Source organism: Anser brachyrhynchus (assembly GCF_964034855.1).
Source record: "Anser brachyrhynchus genome assembly, chromosome: 2".
Taxonomy (NCBI): domain Eukaryota; kingdom Metazoa; phylum Chordata; class Aves; order Anseriformes; family Anatidae; genus Anser; species Anser brachyrhynchus.
Window position 1 is genome coordinate 132,186,905 of NC_137695.1, and position 27,561 is coordinate 132,214,465.

Genomic DNA, 27,561 nt, shown 5'->3' on the forward strand with positions numbered 1-27,561 from the left:
GAGACTTAAACATTCAATATACAGTCACGATGTACAACTTTCTCTTGAAATCAACATTTACATTGGAGATAACAGCTGTTATAACCAAAAGCAGCTGAAACTGGAAGAAATGATTACAGTACAAGTCTAGGCAGACACTGCTGACACAGCATAGAAAGAATAGCACAACCCTGGCTAATTACAGCTATGCATCTTCAGTAATGCTTGAAATGGTCAGGATAAGCTGTATTGCTTCTTTACCTTAAGTGTATGTCTTGATACTTGGCACATATTATGTGGTCTAACTTCAATATGTTAGTAGGTATTGTGCTTATTTTTTGACTATTCAGAGATTCCTTTTTATCTCTTCTGGGTTTCTCAGACACCCTTATTATTTATTTATTTATTTATTTATTTTTGTTTTCTTTAGATAGTAGTAAACTGAAGAATATTCTGTATCCCAGTATTTCTGAATTCTGTGGCCCATAACAGACAAATAGACCCATCCTACAGTCACTTTGGTCAATATTTTCAGAATTGAATTTTGCTGCAGACTATTCCTGGATATTCTCCCAGGGCTGGAAAAGAATTTCTGAAAGTTTTATTCCAATTTACTGATCTTTCCTTCCTAGGATTTGGGTTTTTACTTTTCAGAACTATTCCAATTTCTTTGTTAGAAATGTCTGTATTTCACAGGTGTCTATCAGCTAAGTCAACACCTTGTCTCAAGTAAAACAGCAAAAATCAGGAGATTTAAAATTTACAGCTGTCTTTGCTTCAAAAGAAGTTGTCAGTCCCAGATTCACAGGAGCTGACATATAATTTTTTTTATCCCAGACAATTAGTCTGGGATTACTATTACTAATAGTAATCCCCTAATGATTTGTTCTCTCCATCCTTACAGAAATGGATTGTCCTCATAATAATGTTTCAAAGACAGACCCTTGCTCAAAAATGTGATGCAAGATGTACATGCTACATCACATTCTCTCTTGTACTGTTCTTCAGTCCCAAAACTCCATTTTTTGGAATATACGCAGTGTCTGAAATAACTCTGTATCTGAATACACTAAGCACAAATTTGTTAACCTGTCCTGGTTCCAGTTAGGACAGAGTTAAGTAGCTCATAGTAGCTGGTAGGGTGCTATGTTTTGGATTAGGATGAGAAGAGCGCTGATAACATGCTGATGTTTTAATTGTTGCAGAGCAGTGTTTACACCAGGCCAAGGACTTTTCGGCTTCTTGCTCTGTCCTGCCAGCGAGCAGGCTGGGGGTGCAGCAGGAGCTGGGAGGGGACAGACCCAGGACAGCTGACCCAAACTGGCCAAAGGGGTATTCCATACCATCTGACGTCATGCTAAACAATAGATAGGGGTGGCTGGCCGGGGTGGGGGGGCCGGCTGCTCGGGAATAGGCTGGGCATCGGTCAGCGGGTGGTGAGCAATTGCATTGTGCATCACTTGTTTTCTTACACATTATTATTGTTAATACTATTACCATTATCACTATTATTATTATTATTGTTATTATTATTTTCCTGTCTTAATAAACTGTCTTTATCTCAACTCACAGGCTTCACTTTCCCGTTTCTCTCCCCCATCCCAGAGAGGGAGGGGGGAGGGTGAGCGAACGGCTGTGTGGTGTTTAGCTGCCAGCCGGGTTAAACCACAACATAACCACATAAGCAAATCCATTTCTTTATCAAATACAAGTTGTAGTTTCCTCTTACAAATGTGTATTCATATATATATAAAAGAGCTTACTGCTGTGGCATAAGTAAAGCAGTCCAATTTAGGGAATCAATAAAGCACCTGCTCATGTTCAACTTAATTGTCCCTCAATGACTTTGTCATACAAAAAAGATTGTGGAGAGGTTGTGAAGTCTCCCTCCTTGGAGATCTTCAAAAGCTCCCTAGACAAGGTCCTGGGCAACCTGCTTGAGGTGTCCTTGCTTGAGCAGGGGTTGTGAAGCAGATGACTACCAGAGGTCCATTTCCAATCTCAATCATTCTGTGATTCTGTAACAACAAACTAGAGTTTAACAAAAATAGATGATGTCACCAAGAGCAGAGCTGCAGAGCTGTGTGCATTATTTCTGTCCTTCCAACACAGCCCAGTGCAGCGCTGAGAAGTAGAATCAAAGTGCAGCTGCCTCTCCTGCTTGCAACCTAATCACACCTATTCCTCCACCTAAATATAGGGTCATCACAACTACCAAGATGGTTCATTTTGGCAGTGTCAATCAGTGTCTCCATCCTCCATCCCTGGACTTGTCTACAGTGTATTTAAAGAAAGACAACTTGGTAGCCTCTAAGATGTAACTGTATCATTCTTGCCTGCTCCCATAGGGTGACCTCAGATTCTTTGTGTCTTTTCCTAATTTCCTCAGGGCATTCTTTGTCCCATCTTTTACCATATTTTACATAGGACACACTCTGCCTTCCCTTGCTTGCTCTTCCCCAAGATACTTCTCCTTCCTGATTGTCAGTGAAGTATGATTCCTTGCTGTTGCTGTTGCTCTACAGCCTCCTTTGGGTGGTTTAAAATAACTCATTACCGGTCATGGATGACCTAAAAAGTCCCATCTTTATAAATGACTGGGAAAAGGCCATTTTGATTAGGGTACCAGGGATATTTAGGTGTTTACAGATGACTGTAAATTTCAAAAGCACAGAGAAAAACTAAGTGTCCAATGAGATATTTAAAAGCCTTAAATATTTACCTGCATCCTTGGATCCTCATAACTCTAAAAATCCTGTGCTGTGCAATAGATAAAAAAATGCCATCCAGACTCCAGTTTCACATGAATCTCTGTGATACGTAAAGTGAGCAGTCACAAAGGATTTTGGAGAGAGGACAGAAAGCTATAATGTTTCAGAGTTGTTAGGCAGAAATTTAACTAGTGAACCCTCATTTTTAAAGTGTCATAAACATTTTTTCAATGCAACAGAAGAAAAGTAGCTGTCATAAACAGTTACTTATCCTTTTCATGAACTAAGAGCAGTTTAATATTTTAATGCTATCAGGCACTACATTAATTTCAGCATCTATTAATGAATTGAAATAATCACAAAGTGTTTTCATCTACACCATTCATTTTTAATAGGAAGTACTTGTGGATGAAAAATAAAAAATATATGCTAATTGCTAAGAAATCTCAGATGTTTTAACCATGCTTCCATAACTACATCTGTAATTTATGATATTATAATTCTATAGTAGTCATTGGTATAAATTGACATTGCTGTACAAAGAACCTCCAATTTTATGTGAAGCCTTCACTCATAAGCCACTTGCCGAGGCGACCGGCTCTGGGGCAGATGCGTGCTGCAACGGAGCGCGGGATCGGGACAGGCAGGGCTATTTTTCGGGCATCGAGCCTACGTGAGGGAGCCGCCAGGCACCGGCAGCCCTTGTGAGGGAGGCTGACGAGGCGTAGGCGGAGCCAGCAGCGTCAGCAACAGCTCCTCCCCCCGGCCGTTCAAAGGCAGCCCTTAGGGAGCGCGAGCGACCAGGAGCGCGGCGAACAGGGCCGGCAAACAGCGAGTGACACGGCAGTTAGCGAGGCAGTTAGCGCGGGCAGGAAGGGCGGAGCGCTCACACCTGCCCATAGGGACAACTCCTCCAACGGCACTCTCCCGTCAACTGGGCTGCGATGGTCTCCACCAGGCACGGTGCTTTCTCTAGGAAGTCAGTACACACCCAGACCGACTGCCCGCCCAAACATGCGGCAGTTCAGGTCTCCGGATGCGGGGAGTGTCTGAGCCTCTTGCTGCCATCGGCAGGAGGCAGAGAGACTGCTTGCGTGAGGTGCGAGCAGGTGGACGACCTGGTCCGCATGGTGGCGGAGCTCAAGGAGGAGGTGCAGAGGTTGAGGGATATCAGGGAGTGCGAGCGGGAGATAGACTGGTGGAGCGACTCCCTGCAGGACCGGAGGGAGAGGGACCAGGGTGAGACGCTCCAAAGGGGGGTGGACCCCCTGCCCTGTCGCCATCGGGCAGAGGGAGGGGACCTGCGAGTTGAGGAGGAATGGAGACAGGTCCCTGCTCGACCTCGCAGGAGATGCCCTCCCCTTCCGGTGCCGCCTTCCCAGGTGCCCTTGAACAATAGGTTTGAGGCCCTGGAGCTGGAGAGACCGGCGGGTGAGGATGAGGTAGGAAGCCTACCCAGGAGGATGCCTGAGGTGAGGAAGTTGACTCCACGCCTCAGGACTGCCTCCACCAAGAAAGAAAGAAGGGTGATTGTTGTGGGCGACTCCCTCCTCAGGGGAACGGAGGGCCCTATTTGTCGGCCTGACCCCACACGTAGGGAAGTCTGCTGCCTCCCTGGGGCCAGGGTCAGAGACATTACCAGGAAGCTTCCAAACCTGGTTCGCCCCTCTGACTATTACCCGCTTTTGATAGTCCAGGCTGGCAGTGACGATGTTGAAAAGAGAAGCCTCAAGGCTATCAAACAGGACTATAGGGGGCTGGGAAGATTGGTGGAGGGAGCGGGAGTGCAGGTGGTGTTTTCGTCCATCCCTACAGGGGAAGGGAGAGACACGGAGAGGACATGGAAAGCTTGCGTGGTTAATAGGTGGCTCAGAGGCTGGTGCCAGCACAAAAATTTTGGGTTTTTTCACCATGGGGAGCTTTACTCGGCACCCGGCCTGATGGCCCCAGACGGGTCCCTATCTCCAAGGGGAAAACGGATCCTAGGCCAGGAGCTGGCGGGACTCATAGAGAGCGCTTTAAACTAGGTAAGAAGGGGGACGGGGCTCAAACAAGGCTTGTTGGAGCTGTGCCGGGGGAAACAATGGCTAGGCCGGGGAAGAAGGCGATGGCCCAGCTGAAGTGCATCTACACTAATGCACGCAGCATGGGTAACAAACAGGAGGAGCTGGAAGCCATTGTGCAGCAGGCAGGCTACGACTTGGTTGCCATCACGGAAATGTGGTGGGACCGCTCCCACGACTGGAGTGCTGCAATGCCTGGCTATCGGCTCTTCAGGAGGGACAGGCAGCACAGAGGGGGTGGTGGCGTGGCTCTCTACATTAGAGAATCTTTTGATGTTGATGTTGTGGAACTCCAGGCTGGGAATGATAAGGTTGAATCCCTGTGGGTTAGGATCCGCGGGAAGGCCGGCAAGGCTAACTTCCTGGTCGGGGTCTGTTATAGGCCGCCGAACCAGGATGAGGAGATGGATGAGGAGTTTTATAGGCAACTGACAGAAGTTGCAAAATCGTCGGCGCTTGTCCGCGTGGGGGACTTCAACTTCCCGGACATATCCTGGAAACACAACACGGCACAGAGAAAGCAGTCTAGGAGGTTTCTGGAGAGCGTGGGAGATAGCTTCCTGACGCAGCTGGTCAGCGAACCTACCAGGGGTGGTGCCCCGCTAGACCTTCTCTTCACAAACAGAGAAGGACTGGTGGGAGATGTGGTGGTCGGAAACTGTCTTGGGCAGAGTGACCACGAAATGGTAGAGTTCTCTATTCTTGGCAAGGCCAGGAAGGGGACCAGTAAAACTGCTGTATTGGACTTCCGGAGGGCTGACTTTGAGCTGCTCAGGACGCTGGTTGGCCGAGTCCCTTGGGAGGCGGTTCTGAAGGGCAGAGGAGTCCAGGAAGGCTGGGCGCTCCTCAAGAAGGAAATCGTGATGGCACAGGAGCGGTCCGTCCCCACGTGCCCAAAGACGAGCCGGCGTGGAAGAAGACCGGCCTGGCTCAACAGAGAGTTGCGGCTTGTGCTTAGCAGAAAAAAGAGGGTTTATAATCTTTGGAAAAAAGGGCGGGCCACTGAGGAGGACTACAAGGATGTAGCGAGGCTGTGCAGGGAGAAAATTAGAAAGGCCAAAGCTCATCTGGAGCTCAACTTGGCTACTGCCGTTAAAGACAACAAAAAATCCTTTTACAAATATATCAACACGAAACGGAGGACTAAGGAGAATCTCCATCCTTTACTGGATGCGAGGGGAAACCTAGTTACTAAGGATGAGGAAAAGGCTGAGGTGCTTAATGCCGCCTTTGCCTCAGTCTTTAGCGGCAATACCGGTTGTTCTCTGGATACCCAGTGCCTTGAGCTGGTGGAAGGGGATGGGGAACAGGATGTGGCCTTCGCTATCCATGAGGAAATGGTTGGCGACCTGCTACGGAGCTTGGATGTGCGCAACTTGATGGGGCCGGATGGGATGCACCCGAGGGTACTGAAAGAACTGGCGGAGGAGCTGGCCGAGCCGCTTACCATCATTTATCGGCAGTCCTGGCTATCGGGGGAGGTCCCAGTTGACTGGCGGCTAGCCAATGTGACGCCCATCTATAAGAAGGGCCGCAGGGCAGACCCGGGGAACTATAGGCCTGTCAGTTTGACCTCAGTGCCAGGAAAGCTCATGGAGCAGATTATCTTGAGGGTCATCACGCGGCACTTGCAGGGCAAGCAGGCGATCAGGCCCAGTCAGCATGGCTTTATGAAAGGCAGGTCCTGCTTGACGAACCTGATCTCCTTCTATGACCAAGTGACGCGCTTGGTGGATGAGGGAAAGGCTGTGGATGTGGTTTACCTTGACCTCAGTAAGGCTTTTGACACCGTTCCCCACAACATTCTCCTCAAGAAACTGGCTGCTCGGGGCTTGGACTGGCGTACGCTTCGCTGGGTTAGAAACTGGCTGGATGGCCGGGCCCAGAGAGTTGTGGTGAATGGAGTCAAATCTGGTTGGAGGCCGGTCACTAGTGGTGTCCCCCAGGGCTCGGTACTGGGGCCGGTCCTCTTTAATATCTTTATCGATGATCTGGATGAGGGAGTCCAGTGCACCCTCAGTAAGTTTGCAGATGACACCAAGCTAAGTGCGTGTGTCGATCTGCTCGAGGGTAGGAAGGCTCTGCAGGAGGATCTGGATAGGCTGGAGCGATGGGCTGAGGTCAACTGTATGAAGTTCAACAAGGCCAAGTGCCGGGTCCTGCACCTGGGGCGCAACAACCCCAAGCAGAGCTACAGGCTGGGAGATGAGTGGCTGGAAAGCTGCCTGGCCGAGAGGGACCTGGGAGTATTGGTTGATAGTCGGCTGAATATGAGCCAGCAGTGTGCCCAGGTGGCCAAGAAGGCCAACAGCATCCTGGCCTGCATAAGAAGCAGTGTGGCCAGCAGGTCTAGGGAAGTGATTGTGCCCCTGTACTCGGCTCTGGTGAGGCCGCACCTCGAGTACTGTGTTCAGTTTTGGGCCCCTCGCTACAGGAAGGACATGGACGTGCTCGAGCGAGTCCAGAGAAGGGCGACCAAGCTGGTGAGGGGTCTGGAGTACAAGTCTTACGAGGAGCGGCTGAGGGAGCTGTGCTTGTTCAGCCTGGAGAAGAGGAGGCTCAGGGGAGACCTTATCGCTCTCTACAGTTACCTTAAAGGAGGCTGTAAAGAGGTGGGGGTTGGTCTGTTCTCCTACGTGCCTGGTGACAGGACGAGGGGGAATGGGCGAAAGTTGCGACAGGGGAGTTTTAGGTTGGATGTTAGGAAGTACTTCTTTACCGAAAGGGTTATTAAGCATTGGAATGGGCTGCCCAGGGAGGTGGTGGAGTCACCATCCCTGGAGGTCTTTAAAAGACGTTTAGATGTAGAGCTTAGGGATATGGTTTAGTGGAGTACTTAGTGTTAGGTCGGAGGTTGGACTCGATGATCTTGAGGTCTCTTCCAACCTAGAAATCTGTGATACTGTGTGATACTGTGATAAGTTTGAACAGAAGTGCACTTCTGGGGGGGCGAAAGTATTTCATGCTTGATCACAGAATCACAGAATCATCTAGGTTGGAAGAGACCTACAAGATCACCTAGTCCAACCTCTGACCGCTAACATGTCTTCCATTAAACCATATCACTAAGTTCTACATCTAAACGTCTTCTAAAGACCTCCAGGGATGGTGACTCAACCCCTTCCCTGGGCAGCCCATTCCAATGCCTAATGACCCTTTTGGTAAAGAAGTTTTTCCTAATATCCAACCTAAACCTCCCCTGATGTAACTTTAGCCCATTCCCCCTCGTCCTATCATCGGGCATGTGGGAGAATAGACCAACCACCACCTCGCTACAGCCTCCTTTAATGTACCCATAGAGAGCAATAAGGTCGTCCCTGAGCCTCCTCCTTTTCAGGTTAACCAACCCCAGCTCCTTCAGCCACTCCTCCTAAGACTTGTTCTCCAGACCCCCCACCAGCTTTGTTGCCCTTCTCTGGACTCACTCGAGCACCTCAATATCCTTCTTGTAGCGAGGGGCCCAAAACTGACCACAGTACTCAAGGTGCAGCCTCACCAGAGCTGAGTACAGGGGGACAATCACTTCCCTACTCCTGCTGGCCACACTGTTTCTTATACAAGCCAGGATTGATTTCTTTTGAAGATCTGAAAGGAAGAAAACAAACACTGCAGGTGCTTATCAAAAGATGCTTTGCATTCTGTATCATTTAGTAAGTGAAAAGTATAATCATTTATTAACTCTAACTCCAAAAACTAGCCTGAGTAATTCCCTTGTATATTAGGACAGTCTAAAATTGGTATTCAGCAGTAAGGCTAGACCTTTTTGTTCAGTAAGAAGTCACAGTATTCTGAGGTAACCAAATGTCTCTCCCCGACATCTCTGTACATAAAGAAATTCCACTGTTTGACCAAATAGAGACTGCAGTCAACAGGAATGATGGGGCTTAGCCACACCATTCATATACCAGATATACCTGCAGCCAGATTTCGGATCATCCATCCTCTATGGATAGACTTTTGCAAGATGTTAAAAAAGGTAGTGTCTCATTATGACGCAAGGGGCAAAGGACAGCATTTAGCACTATTGACATTCAGGTTGCTCTGTCAGGAAAATCTACAGAATGGTTGAAAGTAGCTGGAAGTTCCATTACAAGCCCAGCTCAATACTTCCTGCAAGGAGTTTATTGACAGTCCTCAACTTTTTTTCTGAAGTACCACCCTCAGTTTTACAAGAGCTAGCCATCAGCTAGCAATTAGAAAACAGCAACAAAAGATATATTAAAACAAATTCTGAAGAAAAAAATATTCTCAGATATACAAAAGATATATCTGAACAAGAAAATTTAAAAGGAATGTCAGTGGAAATGGTGATATTGCTAGAACCAGAGATAACAGAGGTGACCAATGGACACAGTTACAAGGAGGTAATAGTTCCTCTCCATCAGCTGAAAGAGATTTGATGAAAACCTAGAATAAATGTAGTACCTATTCTATTGAATTCTTATTGATTACAAAGGAGCCCATACTGGTACCACTTCTCAGGGCATACTGACTTGAGCACAGAGTTGTCCTAATGTGACTGTCTGACTTGCTGCCAAGAATTCTTTTCTTGGTTAGTCAGGCCAAGGTCTGACTGGAAAACAGGCAGAACAGGCTTATGTCTACAGGCAATTGACCACATAAGGCTATCCTTTTTTTCCCCTCCCTATGAGTCATCATTCTCTGAGCTTCAGTTTGCTCATTTTCATAATTTAAGCTCATCTAAGTGTAATTAAAAAGTCCAGACTAATGAGTAGTAACAAACAATGACTAATTTTTCTTTTATTGAATAACATTACAGTACTGTACATACTAAACAAAAGAGGCAGGCAGTGAAGTATGATGGTAGACTAAAAAGAAATCAGAGTTCACTGCAGAAATATGTCATTGGTAGTAATTTCACCATAAATTGAAAGTGTTTATTTTCAGTCTGATTCTTTTATTGAAATAAATCCTGTTCAGAGAATTTACCTACAAAAGTTATTTTTCTGTATACAAAGCAAATCTTTCTAATTATCCAGTTACTCCTGAGAAAACTAGCTACCAGTGAAAAGTAATGATGTTTGTAAAAACAAAGACTGATATTCTTTTTCTAAAGGATAAGTCATTACTTACATTTTAATTATATAATTCCTCCTTAGACTTCTAATTTCAATACTGTTTCTATATTTCATGAGGAAGTTGTTATGATACTTCTGAAAACAACTTAATATATGTACTCAATGGCCACTGAAATAGGTCTAAAAATACTGCTTAGAGTATACATGAACTTCTGAATAAAATAGTTATGGAAATAATAAGAAAAATGCACAGCTGGTTAACACTGACAAAATATAAATTTTGACTGTGAATAAATTGTTACCCCAGGGGAGGTCAGGAGTAGTTTTAAAGCTGAGTAGAGTGAAGGTCCCAGGTGCTATGCAGGTGGTTTGCTAAAAGCCTTAAAATAGATGGCAAGATGTTCTCTTGGTTTCAGATTTCTTTTCCACTAAAGAGGCAAATTCTCTTTCCCAGATGAAAAACATAAAGGGAGTCCATGTGAGAGAAACATTCTCCATGGAGAGAACAAGGCAGTTCTGAGACTGGGTAGTAATCAACAAACTTCACCCTGCTTCTACAAGATGGAGATCCTCTGCTTACATGTTACTGACCTGTCTAGATCTGCTAACATGGATCTTGGAACCTCAAATATACCTTTAGATGGTCTTAATAACACTGGAAGGTTACTCTATTTTTCCATGAAGTATAAACAGTATGCTGCAGTATAAACACTTTTTTTTTTAAAAAAAAAGAAAAATAAAAAACGAGAAACTCTGAATCTTAAAAATCCACTTATTAAGTAGATCCCTCTTCTCTCCTGTTGTTTTGGACTTTGTGGATTCATTCAATTTCTACAGAATATGTTTTTAATTGTGCTTTAAATATATTCACTTCTCAGATTGCTTAAATATACGCAGGACAGAGCGCAACTATTCAGTCTCTCTCAAAGTATGCTCCTTTCTTAATGCTTCATTTCCATTTCCAGCATCTTCTAGACAAAATCAGTTTTAGAGAAGAGCAGCCTGGGCATTCACAAATGGAGAGAAGACGCGTTTTGAGGCAGATGTCAGTGCAAGTCATGCAGCATGTGGGGCGATGACGACAAACTTCTAATATAGACACTGAAAAAGTCCCCATGGGTGCAAAGTTGACTCACTCCCCAGATATTCATTGCTTATATTAGACACAGTGCAGGTCAGAACTTTGTGTTACAATTTTTTTTTCTTTTTTTTTTTTTTTTCCCCACAGCTTTAGACATAGTTATGAATAAATATATCTTGTTCTTCTTTTGCTGAGCTACTTGTGGATACTTGTCTGGAGTTTGATTCATGTTTCTGTGTACTTCTTAATCATAACTGAATTAAAGCCTGAAATAAATGTATGTGATATATCAACATTGGCATGGAAATATTTTCATATTGCATTGACTTGTAAAGAGTAATATTTATAGCTAGTATTTAATTTATCTAACCCACAACAATCATGCTATAAAAATGTGAGACAAAGTCTTAGCAAATTCAAAGTCTTCGTATGTGAGTTGGTCTTCCTGTATGTCTTCCTTCTTAATTCTGCAAAGTTCAGTCTGGAGAAAAAGAATCTGATCAAAACAGGCTAAGTAGGAATCAAGGGGATTTTTTTTTTTTTCTTTTCTGAATAATCATGCCAGAAGGTGAAAATTAGATGCTTGAATATTCTCAAAAATCTTTCTCTGGCTCAAAGGAAAGATTTAAAATCTTGGCCATTGTAAGGATTTTTCTTTCACCATTTTGGAAGTGGTCACTGCATGTGGAAGGCAAGTTATTTATTAACAGATCCTCACTTCTAAAAACATATAATGCACAATTCCCATACCATCTTCTATACCTATTTAAGATGGTCTCTTAGGAAATCAGTGATGCCTCATTCCAAGATCATCAAATCTGAGTCCAATCTGAAAACAGAAGCAATAGCTAGCAGAGTACATAATTTTTAACATTTCTACAAACCACAACATAACATCTCCCCTCGCTACAGGAAGGACATGGACGTGCTCGAGCGAGTCCAGAGAAGGGCGACCAAGCTTGTGAGGGGTCTGGAGAACAAGTCTTACGAGGAGCGGCTGAGGGAGCTGGGCTTGTTCAGCCTGGAGAAGAGGAGGCTCAGGGGCGACCTCATCGCTCTCTACAGTTACCTGAAAGGAGGCTGTAGAGAGGTGGGGGTTGGTCTATTCTCCCACGTGCCTAGTGACAGGACGAGGGGGAATGGGTTAAAGTTGCGACAGGGGAGTTTTAGGTTGGATGTTAGGAAGTACTTCTTTACCGAAAGGGTTATTAAGCATTGGAACGGGCTGCCCAGGGAGGTGGTGGAGTCACCATCCCTGGAGGTCTTTAAAAGACGTTTAGATGTAGAGCTTAGGGATATGGTTTAGTGGAGTACTTAGTGTTAGGTCGGAGGTTGGACTCGATGATCTTGAGGTCTCTTCCAACCTAGAGAAATCTGTGAATCTGTGAATCTGTGAATCTCATTTTTTTTGGACAAGGAGTTACTATTTGTGTGTGTATAGCTAGTGAAGTGTGAACTTAGGAATTTTATTAAAAAGCATGTGACTATCTGTCCTCATTCTGCAATAGATTACATTGCTCTGGATGTTGTGTGTGATGAGGAAGAAACTTTTGTTTAACATCAACATAACTGACAGCAGGCTATGAGCTTCTGAATTAGGAAACTGTAGCTCTTTTTACACCATTTTTGAAGCCTGATTTAATTTCTGGTTGCATGAACTCAACTCATTCAACTTCTACTTAACAGAAATTGACTGTAATGAACATTGGGATTAAGGAAACCATGTTTCTCAGACTAAGACTAATTTACTAGTTTGTTTAGTCCAAAGAATGACTTTTTTTCCACTACAAGTTTAATATTTTATGGGAACTACTGAAGGAAAATAATTTCCTTTCCTTTTTTCTTGATCTTTAATTCTGAATTCACAAAGTGTGGATAATCCTGTTGTATAATTGCTAATTTTGTGGATTAAGTATTTAATTCCTGATATGTTACAATAGTTTTATGGCCAGAGAATGTTGCCATCAAATAGCAAGAAGTGGTTCTGAAGACTCATAAAACCAAACATGGCATGCTACCTTTTGTATGTAATTCTTTCTTTTAGTTTTGTTTAACATTTTAACTTGTGTTGCATGCAGATGACAGCTTCATTCCTAACTATGGGGTACCAGGAAAAACCAAGTATCACATCATCCAGTCTTCTAAAATGGAAGTCAGTCCACTAAGAGTCTGTCCTCAGTGATAACCATTCTTTTTGTGCAAGAAAACACTCTTGGTTTTGTTTGCTTTTTCATCAACTGTCTTCCTGTCACTGGGGGGATGTAGGGTGAGTCTAACAGAACCTGCCTTTCATAAACCCATGCTGTCTGGCTCTGAATACCTGTTTGTGCTCTACATGCTGTATGATGGTATTCAAGACGATTTGCTCCATGACCTTCCTTGACAGGCCTGTAGTTCCCTGGATATTCCTTCCTGTCTTTGTAGATGGATATCACATTTGTTAACCTCCAGACAACCGGGACCTCTGAAGTTAACCAGGACTGATGATAAATCATTGAAAGTGCCTCGGTGAGGCACTTCTGCCAGCTTCTTCAATACCTGATAAACTCAGTACATTTGAAAAGGCCGGCATCTGTGCCTTCAAAATTGCATTCTTGAAGGATGTCCAGCCTTCCTTTTCTCTTTAGAACAGTAGATAAAATTTTCAGGGGAGAGCACAAATGCAGTTCCCCACTCCTACAATTTCTGAATTTCCTGCATTTGGGAAAATCACAGGAGTCAGCAAAGCAGTGTGCAGGGGAAGAGCCTCACCCTAGGAAAACTGCCTGCCTAATCATATAGTCTCCCCTGCCAGGTAAGTATGGAAGATGGATGAATGGAATTCCAGCAGTAAGATTGCATAGGCCATAATTTTGTAAGAAATAAAAAATATAAAGAGCAAATTCAGGCTCACATGAATGAAACAACAAGCATACATTGAAAGTAGAGTATCTGCTTAATAATATACTTTAATGCTGCCTTCATAATGCTGAGGAGTCATATCTACAGACATTAGATGTAGTCTGATCAATGTCAAAAACAGAAGGTCTATAATTTTTCTGGTCTATAACAATGTCTATGATTGTGAATGTAATTTCCCAAATTGCATAGATTTCAGTAGAGCTGTATCATCCTGTAAACATATATCTGGTTATATATCTACTAATGTTCTACAGTTTACATGAATATTTCTGCTTCTTGTTTTTCATTTTTCCTTGAACCACAGCTAAATTTCACAAAATAATTTTCCAAAGTGTATTATCTCACTTTTATTTATTTATTTTTTCAGACTGAATCTTATTTTAGTGTCGCTCATAATGATAATCATTGAAGAAACCTCTGTTTTTGTAGAATATGAAGGTGAATGAATACAGGTTAAAATTTAAGCTATACCTGGATGTAACACATTGGTTTATTCAAAACCACAGTAAATTTTCAAGAAAGATCCTGTGATGCTCTGTATGAACCACTATCAATACAGTTCAGTTATATAACATCTGTTTCATTCCTTTAACCTGAAGTTACTCAACTTTATCTCTATTTGGGGTCCAAGAGTGCTTATAGGATACACTGAAATAGTTTTGCTATCCTTTTGGAAAAAAAGTGATGCTAATATGAAAAGACACACAGTAGTCAACAAATATGTAAATTATGAAGTAAGTTACCATATTGTTTGGATGAGAAAGAATGTTAGATGAAACCTCCCAAGTGAAGAAACTTTCTAAACACACCAAGCTTGTTGTACAAATGAAAATATGTTTCAGTTTCTGCAATGTTCTTTAATAACCATACAGAATATGCAAACAGAGAGAGAAGCTCCCTGTATTTCTCCAGTGATGTTTGCATGTACCACTTATTTTCAGATAATTGACAGCTGGAGCTTGTTTTAAGAATCCACATGTGTTGATATATTTTTCATGGGAAGACTGGGAATTAAGGATTCTCTTCTCCTTCATTCTTGCTATGTCACGTTGATGTGTGAGATATTTTTCTTTTTTTTTCTTAGCAGATTAAAATTGTTTTAAAGATTGTGTTCTCTTGAAGACCAGTTATGTTGAACAGTCAAATTTTCACATCAATTTATATACTATAGTGATCCAAGTCTCACCCTTTCAACTTTGTGACTTCCCTTGTTCATACAGAAGAAAGCAATTTTATTTAGAAGGTGTTCTATACTGGACACAGTACAAAGTATAAAACAAGGAGAGCAGAAATAATAAATAAAAAATACAAGTGGGAATCAAAATTCATGAGTAATTAATGAATAATGAAGGAAGTAGACATTCTAAAAATCACCGATGCCAGTTGTATGGAACCTTCAATAAATTATTGTCTATTTTTCTCTGAAAATCATCAAACCAGAATTCAGATTTTACTAATCAAATAATCAGAAGGAAAGGGTATGTGTAATGGATACTTTAGCCAAGTCTAGGTTGTGCAGAATATGAATAATGCAGTACATTTTATTACTCATAAATCAGCACAAAATGTTCTGAAATGATTTTTGAAATTATATCACTTATTTTTAGTGTGTCCTGCCTCTTCTGAACCCTCACATCAGCCTAACTCAAACACCTGTAGGGGTCATATCACTCATTCATGCAGACTTTTATTAGTACATAATTTTCTTCAGATATAATTGTTTATTAATCATACTGTGTGATGAGGGTAAAAAAGAATGTAATTAGCTCAATACCTCATGCAGTATATGCCAATACTTTCTGGAACAATATACTAAATAAAAGTACTGGAAAAACATTCCTAAGCAATTCCTATAATGTAAACTGTTTACCAGCTAGTCAGTTGAATAGCATGGCAATATGCTGAGAAAGTATGCAGAATAAAATACTCCTAGCTGAAAGCTCTTTCAATGGAAACTTTAACCATTTATTACGTTTTTTAAAAAGTAAGCAAGACTTGCACTTGAAATAGAATTTACAACAGACAGCAATTAAGTAAAAATAACTATTTTTCTCATATAAACTGGATATCTGCAACCTTGGTCAACAAACTGATTTCCTGAGTGAGTTTGTTTTGAATGTATTAGAATATCTCTTTGAAATATTTAAGTATATGTAGTGGCTGCAAAGATTTGAAAGTCAAGATCATGCTTGCTAGAATTGCTCTGAGAACTCATCTGGGCACTGACACCATATCTATGCAAATTTAGCTGTCTGTCTACATAAGGCACGTTGAAATCAAGGATGTGGTTTGCTTCTGTTCTTTTGACAGACATATCTGTCCAGCATCTCTATTTGCTGCTAGTAAGACACCTGTTAGTGACTCAAATATTTCTGGAAGGGAAAGTAAAAACCTTCAAGAATTGCAAGCACCTTGAAAAAAAATAGCTTAAAAATTTGCCAACATATCCAAAGCTGACATGTCAATTAAAAAGATACTACTGGCTGCATGGAGTTGTAGATCTGCTCTGATAAGAGTGAACCTACATCTCACTTATCAGAAACACTTGACCACAGTGAATTACTGGGCCTTTTATTTTTATTTATTTATTTATTTATTTATTTTCATTCAAGCAATTGTTGCAGGCAAAAGATGGGAAGTCCAGCTGGGTGGAACTGATTTGTGAGCACAGATATGAATCTCAGAACATGGAACAGAAAAACCTCTATTTTAAACCTCCACTCAAAACAGTATGGTGATGATATCACTGGCCCTTTTCCACTGGCTTTAACAGAGGATTATGGCAGGTGAAAGTGCTGACATGTAGCAAAGCAGAACTTTAAGAGACAACTCACAAAGTAATTTGGGGACATTATGATGTTTCTTTAGAAGATGATGTGTAAATACCCCTTGGTAATCCATTTTAGCATTACCAGTTTAGGTCTGGTCACAGCCGTCTGTTGGCTACAGCTCTACAAAACCATGGTTTTGTTAAGGTAGTTCCACTGTGAGCAAAAGGGGAATAAGGTATTTGTGGAAGAGGTGAAAAAAGACATTTATTTAAGAATCAATTAACTTTCTTTGCAAGTGGTAAGTTGGCCAATTAATTTGATGAATCCTGCTTTCTTTTGAGAATATAATCAATCTTCTTGCTAGAAATTTTCCATAAAATCCTGCATATGTTTGTGATACTGTTAAATCAAATGAGATAACAAAAGGAAAACAACTATTTGTTTACATTATGACTACCATAATAAAGGAAATAGTTCTACCACAAGCAATTTTGAAAGATTCTGGGCATCTTTTAAAGCTTTATTTGGATAAATTATTTCACCTCTCTATTATCTCTCCTTACTTATCTTTCAAACCCACAGCTTCACTGTTCTAAGCTTGGCTGATTCTTTTTGGGGTGGCATATCTAACTTGACATATATTCTAATGATTATTTTCTGATTTTTCTAAGAATTACAAAAAGAAAAAAAAAGTAAAACATTTTCTGTATCCTTAGAATCCTTATTATTTTCCCATGATAAATCCACATTTCTAGTGTATTTCTTTTGCATTACCATCACAGAAACATGCAATGGAGGGTCATCAGAGAAACAGGAAATTTGCCGTTATGGCAGACCTCCCAGAATCCTTTTTGAAGCAATAATGCTCTCTGAGCAGTTGTTTATTACTAATAATCTTTGAATATTTGATGCTAAAAACAGTGCAATAGAGGAATAGCTAAGTGAGTTATTTTTAGAGATCATTAAAATATGTAACATTCTGACATTGATTTATCACCAAGAAACAAGATCAGGAAAAAGGCAGTGTGATTAACCGTAGTTTTACTTAGAAAAATTTCCTGATGGAGAAGGGAAATTATAGCAGTAGGTTTTGTTTGTTTGTTTGTTTTTCCTTTTTTTTTTTTTTCCTTCCTTCTCTTCCTTTGTCTACAGAGAGAGAGGAAACATATGCCTCAGAAACAAGAAAGAGAACAGTTCACTGTTCACAGTATTACAGTGCTTAATTTTGGTACTTCTCCTTTCTTCTGACACTGTTAGTTTAGGTGCAGACTGTCCCCACGTGCCCAAAGACAAGCCAGCGCAGAAGACTAGCCTGGTTGAACAGAGAGCTGTGTCTAGAACTTAGGAAGAAAAAGAGGGGTTATGACCTTTAGAAAAGAGGGCGGGCCACTCAGGAGGACTATAAGAATGTTGTAAGGCTGTGCAGGGACCAAATTAGAAAGGCCAAAGCTCATCTGGAGCTCAATCTGGCTACTGCTGTTAAAGATAAAAAAAAGTGTTTTTATAAAATATAAACACGAAAAGGAGGACTAAAGACAATATCCATCCTTTACTGGATGCGGGGGGAAACAGTGACAAGAGATGAGGAAAAGGCTGAGGTGCTTAATGCCTTCTTTGCCTTAGTCTTTAGCGGCAAGACAAGTTGTTCTCTGAATACCCAGTCCCCTGAGCTGGTGGAAGGGGATGGGGAGCAGAATGTGGCCCTCATAATCAACGAGGAAATGGTTGGTGACCTGCTACAGCACTTGGATGTATGCAAGCCGATGGGGCCGGATGGGATCCACCAGAGGGTACTGAGAGAACTGGCGGAAGAGATGACCAAGCTGCTTTCCATCATTTATCAGCAGCTGGGGAGGTCTCGGTTGACTGGCAGCTAGCAAACATGACGCCCATCTACAAGAAGGGCCGGAGGGCCGGAGGAACTATAGGTCTGTCAGTCTGACTTCAGTGCCAGGGAAGCTCATGGAGCAGATTATCTTGAGTGTCATCACGTGGCACTTCCAGGGCAACCAGGCGATCAGGCCCAGTCAGCATGGCTTTATGAAAGGCAGGTCCTGCTTGATGAACCTGATCTCCTTCTATGACAAAGTGACGTGCTTAGTGGATGAGGGAAAGGCTGTGGATGTGGTCTACCTTGACTTCAGTGAGGCTTTTGACACCATTTCCCACAGCAGTCTCCTGAAGAAACTGGCTGCTCATGGCTTGGACTGGCGTACACTTTGTTGGGTTAAAAACTGGCTGGGCATTTGGGCCCAAAGAGTTGTGGTGAATGGAGTTAAATCCAGTCAGAGGCCAGTCACTAGTGGAGTCCCCCAGGGCTCAGAACTAGGGCCAGTTCTCTTTAATATCTTTATCGATGATCTGGATGAGGGGATCAGGTGCACCCTCAGTAAGTTTGCAGACGACTCCATGTTATGTGCATGTGTCGATCTGCTCGAGGGTAGGAAGGCTCTGCTGGAGGATCCGGATAGGCTGGACCAATGGGCTGAGGCCAACTGTATGAAGTTCAACAAGGCCAAGTGCTGGGTCCTGCACTTGGGGCACAACAACCACAAGCAGTGCTACAGGCTGGAAGATGAGTAGCTGGAAAGCTGCCTGGCATAGGAGGACCTGGGAGTACTGGTTGATAGTCGGCTGAATATGAGCCAGCAGTGTGCTCAGTTGGCCAAAAAAGGCCAACAGCATCCTGGCTTTCAAAAGAAAGAGTGTGGCCAGCAGGTCTAGGGAAGGGATTGCCCCCCTTTACTCGGCTCTGGTGAGGCCGCACCTTGAGTACTGTGTTCAGTTTTGGGCCCCTCACTACAAGAAGGACATGGAGGTGCTTGAGTGTGTTGAGAGAAGGGCAACGAAGCTGGTGAGGGGTCTGGAGAACAAGTCTTATGAGGAGTGGCTGAAGGAGCTGGGGTTGGTTAACCTGAAAAGGAGGAGGCTCAGGGATGACCTTATTGCTCTCTATGGGTACATTAAAGGAGGCTGTAGCGAGGTGGGGGTTGGTCTATTCTCCCACATGCCCGGTGATAGGACGAGGGGGAATGGGCTAAAGTTACATCAGGGGAGGTTTAGGTTGGATATTAGGAAAAACTTCTTTACCAAAAGGGTCGTTAGGCATTGGAATGGGCTGCCCAGGGAAGGGGTTGAGTCACCATCCCTGGAGGTCTTTAGAAGACGTTTAGATGTAGAACTTAGTGATATGGTTTAATGGAGGACTTGTTAGTGTTAGGCCAGAGGTGATCTTGGAGGTCTTTTCCAACCTAGATGATTCTGTGATTCTGTGATGGTTTAAACAGCTGAGTGGACTTTTGTAACCTCAGAGATGGAGCGTAGAAATATCATGACATGTAGGTTAATTTATTAATTTATATATTTTTCAAACCAGCATTTTACAGGTTCCCAGGCTTATAGAATACCAATACGTCAGAGGTACTCTCTGAATTTATATGCATTCTTTATACGCATATATGCAATATATGGATTTTTAAAGCCTGGAGCACAAGGTCACATGCAACCTGTGTGGAAACTTCACCAGAGCTTTGCTCTTTCAGCCACAAAATGTCATCTCCTCACACTTGGGCTTCCTCCTTGAACTCAAATCAAGATTGCATTTTTTTTTAATTTCTGTATTTTATTTTATTTTATTTTATTTTATTATTTTATTTTATTTTTTGAAACATGGCGTCGTAGACCTTATCCTTTTCCTCTATCAGTGAGTGAGAGGGAATGCAAGCCACAGACTTACAGAACCAGTACATTTTTATAGTAATAATCACGTAGGGTATGATTCTGAAAATTGCCTAGAACTTTTTGCAATTTTATACATACAATTCTGCCAATGCTAGATGCAAACATTGACCTATTTGTTGCATTTATTTTGGAAAAGCTGAGATGAAAATCCAAGATCAGAGGCAGAACCAAGTCTACCTAGATAAAATACAGGTCAAATGTTTCCTCAGGAAAAGTGATTTGTATTTCTACTAGAACGTATCCTTGGAATGAGTGTCAGCAGATAGCCACCAATAATTTTTTTTTTTTCCTAGTCCTTCAAAGTGTGTGTGGGAGAACTTGACAACACTTTTATTGGGAAGAAAAGATGTGGTGGAATATTTGTCAAAGGTTTTGGAAAAACAAAACAAAAAAATATTGTTTTCTCTGAGTAAAAGTGATGGAAGGATTAGGAAGTCTCAATATACACAATACAGTTTCCATTACATATAACATTCTTCCCAGTATTTCCTTAGTAGCATCTCTTAAGGTTGCTATTGAAGAACATCACAGAATAAATGTTTAGAAATACTTACATGGGGTTAAATTCTTACACCTGGCCCATATGTTGGTGTGTCTTTGGATGAGAAACTAAAGAAATGTTACCCTTGAGTTAGGTAGCGTGATCTAGGTTCCCTTTTCCAGCACCTTTGCAAACAAATCCAGATACAGGAGAAGCAAAGGTATTGAAAGGGTGAAAGCAGATTTTATACCAGAGCTCTTTCTGCAAACTCACTGAGAAAGAGAAAAGGAGAGAACTCAAGTCTCTCCATATACTATAGAAGCATCTTAAGCTTAAAACCTTATAGGAAAGTCTAAACTGGAAGATATGTTCCTGACTCAAATGCCAGCTGGTGCCTGAACACAGGCGAAAATAGCTTTCTCATTCCTGTTGCGTCCTCTGTGACAGGAGTGGTCACAGTGAGCTGTGTGGAATGAGATCTGCTACTGGCCTCTCAGCAACAGTCAGACTGAACCAGAGCTAGAAGGGACCAATGGACACTTTTCCCCCTTCTGCTGTGCAGTTTCTTGGCCTAGAATCAGAAACACATATTTACATGGTGTCAAGCATGGTCTATAATATTAGAAGAACAAAACATTTTGTATTGAGAAAGCCAACAACTGTGGCACTTCAATGTCACATTAACTTAAGAGTTCTTTTTGCTACAATCAACAGTTGAACTGAAGTTGTAGGTGGCAGCTGATTACACTCCACTTTATTAAACAATTTTCTCTTGTGCTTTCTTGTCTAATTAAAATGTCTTCTGTGTTTAAGACCAGGTAAACATTGTCTTTGGAGACTATACTCAACCTTTAAAAACCTTTAAAAACCTTTAAAAAGGTTTTCCTTAGAGCTATCATATTGTAGACAGATGTAGACAGTACCTGAAAGAAAGTATCTGAGAGACAGAAATAACTTTTTCATCACGTCAAACTTCTCTCTTCCAAAGAACACATCTTTTTCAAAAATGTTGCCAATAAGAACACAAAATTTTAATATTACACAGAATTTTAATACTTAATAATTACGTAATTTTAATACTTAATACTTTAATACTTTAATACACATTATGAACATCAATATTTTGAATATCAACTTTATTAAACGTACTAAACAAAGGGGAACCCAGGTAAATGCTGCCAGGCTAACCTCAGTCTGTTGGAATATTATGGAGCAAATCCATTTACAAGCTGTATCTGCATATCTGAGAGACAGGAATATGATATGGAACATTCAACATGGATTTAATGAGGGCAAATCATGTCTGACCCACCCGATAATATGGCTGGCTCTGTGAACAAGAGAAGAGGAGTGGATATTGCAAATTTGACTTTAGTAGTCTTCTGTAATTTCATCATCACAAATTGGTGAGACAAAGACTGGGTAAGTGGACAATAAAGGTGAGTTGGAAAGCTGGTTTGACTGCTGGGCTTGATCTTTATTATCATCTGTGCCACAAAGTCCAGCTAGCAGCCAGTAACCAATAGAATCCCTCAGGGATCAGAACTAAGAACAATATTGCTTAATATCTCCATTAAACACATGGGTGACAGGATGGAGGGCAGTCTCAGCAAGTCTGTAGATGTGAGCAGATTAAGGGAGCAGCAGTCAGCGTGCTGGAAGGCAGGACTGTTCCTTAGAGGGATCAGCATGGGCTGAAGAAATTGGGTGATGTGAACCTCATGAAATTCAACAAAAAGCAATGCAAAGTATTGCAACCTGGGCTGTATCTCTCTGACTCATGAGGAGAGTCTGGGAGAGCCGAGACAGCTCTGTATCTGACCAGAGGATACAGAGAAGATGGCGCCAGACCATGAGGGTGGTCAAATACTGGAAGAGGTTATTCAGGAAAGTTGTGGAATCTCTATCCTTGAGGTTTTGGGAACTTGACTGGACCTGAAGGGTTACTCTGAGCAGTAATTAATAAGGTAGCAGAATGCATTTGCGTTAGTTTCAGCATGCATACGTAGTAGTGTAAAGATATTGACCATTCTGACTATTCACATTTGTGTAAATTAGATTTCAGCCTGCTTGTCTGGAAAGAAAAAGAGCAGACCCTTTAAGTGGAAGTTCCCCATTTAAAAAGGAGACAGAGCAGATACTTCCTCTGTAAATGGAGTCTGACATGCTGATTCCCTGAGACACATGTATGTAAATATGCTCACTAAGTTTATGTAAAATGACTTTGAAACTCATGTTTTCCTTGATAAAAATACAGCTATTAATAAGTGCCTATGAAAAATACATTTAGGATATAATAATAAAAACATTATCAAAGCTTCTGGGAAACCCTTGTGCAAGGAAAAGGTACAGATAACAAACTGTCAGTGTTGGCAGATGGAACATTATTATATGCAGCAATAGGTTTATCTTGCCTGTTTCATCATGTGGTATTTCAATAATTTGCTATCAGGAGAAAGCTTTACTATGCATCTCTTCTCCCAGACATTCATAATACCCAAAGCAGTAAGTGTTCAGTCTACTGACTCTCACTTGTTTCAGCTGATATTTTGAGCATGGGTTATTAGACATCCCCAAATGGGAGTGGGACAACAATAGACAATATTTCTATACCTATCTTTTCTCCTTGCTTGATCACAGAATGTTACAGAAGCATTAAATACAATACAAACAAAACAAAACAAAACAAAACTTTCAACCTGAGAGGAATTGCCATTAATACAACTCAGCTCATAGTTCAGAGTTGCACAGCCAAAGAGACTTTCAACAATTGTGATGCAAATATTCCAGATATGCAGCAAAAAGAGAGAAATAATAGTACAGAACAATACACCACTGGTACTGAAGAGATCATTGTTTGTATAAATTTAGATATCACTTTTCCTGATAGTGTAATGAAATCCCATTAACTATAGTATGAAAGCTGAATACATGGCTGAAAAAGAAAAATCCTTATTCTTTTTTTAATATAGTTTAACTGGGTATGGACAAACTGTGAAATAAAAGAGAACTAGAATAAACAGCGCAATACAAAATAACAGAGGTATAGTACAGTGGTATTTAATCATATATATTTTTTTTTTCTGCACAGAATTCTCATTATAGTGAACCTCATCACTCACTAAGTGCTGCCTTTTAAAAGGCACTCATTCATCCTTCTGAAGCTGAATTGCATTTTAGTTTTGCAGAGCAAAGTGTCTTATAACTATATTTTTATTTTCTTTTTTATCTTATTATTTTCTTAGGCATTTGCTTGATATATGTCCATAATCACAGTGTAAAAAACACTTGAAACAGGCAGCTAACTATATAGACTGTCCAATAAAATTGGTTGTAAGTGTAAACCATCATGCCAATGCATTAAATACCAAAAGCTGATATACCTGGATCTGAGATTGGGTCTGAGATGAGTCTAATACTGGACAACCCTTTTGTGTCAGAGGTCACCCAATATTTTCCTTGTTACAAACAAGTGCAACTAAAGAGTCTTCATAAAAGAGACTGAGAATACTTATATAGATCAAATGAGGGGTGCAGAAAATCATGTGATGGCAATCCATGGGAAGATAGTGCATAACTGGTCCTTGCAATGTTCTTGTGTCAGGCTTACATTACAGAAGCTGTGTTTCCAATCTACTTTATCTGCATTTCATCACTTAACATTAACATTTCTCTAGGGTCAAATTATTCCTTTTTTATGGTTGCTAATTTCTATGGTTCTCTGCAGTATAAGCAAAAATAAATGTTGCTGTCCAAAGAATAAAGGCTTGATATGGGCTTTTCCCACTGAGAAATGGAAGGAAAAGAAGAGAGAGAATTAGGGATGGAAAAGAGACTCTTGGGGAAAACCCTGGAGAGTCAGACTTATGAGCAAGGCTGATGGCAGGGGGATAAAAGTGATGGAGGCAGCAATACCTGCTGCCTCTGAGATCAATATCCCCGACATCCTTGCTTTGAATGAACAGCACCGTTATGTCTATTTTTTCCAGATATGTAGCACAAGAAAACAAAATGGAAGAGGCTACATTTTACCAGCAAAATGCAGCAACATCTCTATATTTAAAAAAATAATAATAATGAAGAAATACCAGCAAATTTGTATTCTAGACTTCTGAATGGTTTCTCAGTGCTGATTTTGAGAGAATTCTGATGGAGCCGAGGGTCCCTCAAAAGCCAGTTTTCCAGCTACTGTAAACATGATTGCCTTACATAAAGCTACTAATTTTCATCATAAAACATTTCCATACCCCGAGCAATCTTGAAGTTACTGTACCTCTTCTGTTTCAGTTTAATTTTTCTTGAACACATGTATCTGATATTAAACACCCAGTTACAAATGAAGTCTAACATCTTTCTTGTACGACACTAATTTCTATCTTTGCAAGAAAGCTTTATTTGGTTACATTACTTGTCTTTTTAGAGATATAAAGTATATTGCCACTCCAGTGTGCTGTTGCACAAGATGACTCTCTATTCCATACCAATCAGGACCAGTTTATAGAAAAATGCTTTGTTGTGAATTCCCAAAAGTTTATCTTTCTTTTGAGCGTGTTTCATAAAATCACAATAGTAAATCTCATGAACACACTCCTAATCTTTTGAAAACAGGAGTTCACCAGTTTTTAACTAGCATTCCATATTTCCAAGCCCATTCTTTAAGATGTCCACAAAAATAGTGTCCCTACATGTTGATGCAGCTACTTTTAAAGCTCTGTATTCCCAAATTTCCCCTCATGTGACCTTGTAGTTTCACCTATCTCTATCTTCTCCAACTTAATGTATATGTTTCTCTCACCTGTATATCAAATACTTGACTGAAGTTCACAGAGATGAGATATATGCACTTTCCTATGCTTAGAAAATGGGCCATGGAAAAGAAAAGAAAAAAAAAAAGCCATTATGTAAGTTTGGCACAGTTTATGTTTGCTATGACATCGTATTATATGTCATTTTCCTTTAAGGACAATTACAGACATGGTGGGTTTCTTCAAACTAAATCTCAATTAAGGTCTGTTTTTTAAGATCTGGGACTAATTGTTAATTATTCCATCCCCTTCTAATATGTGGTTTGCTGTTCTTCAGTCTGATTGCATCCTCCATCTCCAAAAAAATAAAATAAAACAAACTTAAAAAATCATTATCAGATCCACAATTTCAAGCTTTTTTTTTTTTTTTTTTTTTTTTAGTTTGTAATTACTTAGCTGTAATTATTTCCATTTTTATATTCTTCTTGCTGTTAATCAGTCTTGCCTTTGTGTCACAGTATTGAATCTGACTGGAAGAATTCGGGGGCAGTGTTAAGAATATAGTTAATCTTATTCTTTGTTCATAGCAACTGGTTTATTTCTCTCTTGTTCTGTTTTTCGTTTGTTTGTTTGCTTGCTTGTTTTTTTTTTTCTTTTTTTAATGTTTATATATATATATACACATTAAATGAAAAATTTCCAATTATGTTTTTAAATATCTACTGCTAGTCTAACTCAACTGAAGTTCAAGATCTATTGCTGTGTCTCAATGCTAATCAACTTTTAAGGCATAATTTTCTTTGTCATCTTTGTCATCACCAAAGACTTTCATAGTCATTGAAATCAGCAGCTATCAACACTTTCCCATTTCTAAAGCTGGCAAAAGGAAGACATACATAGATTTTTTTTTTTAAATGTTGCTTTTAAAATACTATACACATAAGACAAAAAAAAAAACCACAAATGTTTAAAACACAACAAAGTGCCTGAATATATGTGCCATCTAGGTAAATTCGGTATTGCAAACAAATGCGTTATTACTATTGGCATAGAGAATGAAAATTTATTTAGATACTGTAATTTTCAAACCATCACTAATGCCTCTGACTTAAACAGTCAAATAGTTTAAAAGATTCCTTTTTGTACATAAAACTTACTGATTGCTTGCAGATTTTTCTTCCCACATTTCCTCATACATTTTCATTCCATAAGAATCAGCTGGCTTTCAGTCTTCCTTTACACCACACACAGAGATTACTTCTAAGATTTATTCTGGAGCAGAATAAACAGATGGAGTTTCTTTTGCAGCTGAATAAAGTAGTTCTGTTCAGAGCTAGCTGTGTCTGTCTGTTTTTCTCACGGGCTGCTCTTTTTATAGCAGTGGTTAGGAAATCAACATCACAGACTCAAGCTAGCTGGATAAATAAAATACTGATTGTATGTTGTAAGCAATTTCTAACTAAACAAATTGGAAAGTAAGGAAAGATAGCAGGATCAAGTCTTTTTTGATTGGCACACAGTTTAGTTTTCTTCTTTCAACCCTGTAGTAACACTGCTGAGTAACAGTTTAAATTACTGACTTACTATATGTACTTAAAAGAAATTAGTTATAAGCCTCCCCCCAAAATGGGACATTATTTAGTGTCTGAAAACAGGCCCTAGTTTCCTAAATATTTGTCCTATCACACTTACTGCAAGGCTTTGCTTGTTTTTAAAGTCACTATTTTTTTTTCTTTTTTTTTGTGCGTGATGTTTTGACGTTAGCTCCAGTTTCTAATTTCACATTTAATTTTTCTCAATATAAGTGTTAATTTTAAAATTATTGTTCTGTTCATTTACATCATGTTACTAATGTTTAGTTATGGATTGAAAAAACAAACAACAACAAAAACAGTAAGAAGTGAAGAAACTGAGAGCCAGTAAGCCACTTGAAACATAGGTATCATCTTCCATTAAAGAAATGTCTAATTAAAGCTGATGGCTCATCGAGGGTGATCTCTTTGCTTTTCTTTTTCTATATTTCTTTCAAGCATAAGAAAACTGCTGAAC

At 40.6% G+C, this 27,561-nt stretch overlaps 1 long non-coding RNA gene across 1 annotated transcript in view; it reads right to left on the reverse strand.

Annotated features, from left to right (window-relative positions):
- LOC308189220 overlaps positions 1–27,221 on the reverse strand; it is an 87,966-nt gene extending 60,745 nt beyond the window's left edge. The window contains exon 1 of the long non-coding RNA XR_013946153.1: positions 26,670–27,221. This is a non-coding gene — a long non-coding RNA (uncharacterized lncRNA). The remainder of the gene's footprint in view (positions 1–26,669) is intronic.
- Positions 27,222–27,561: the final 340 nt, after the last annotated feature.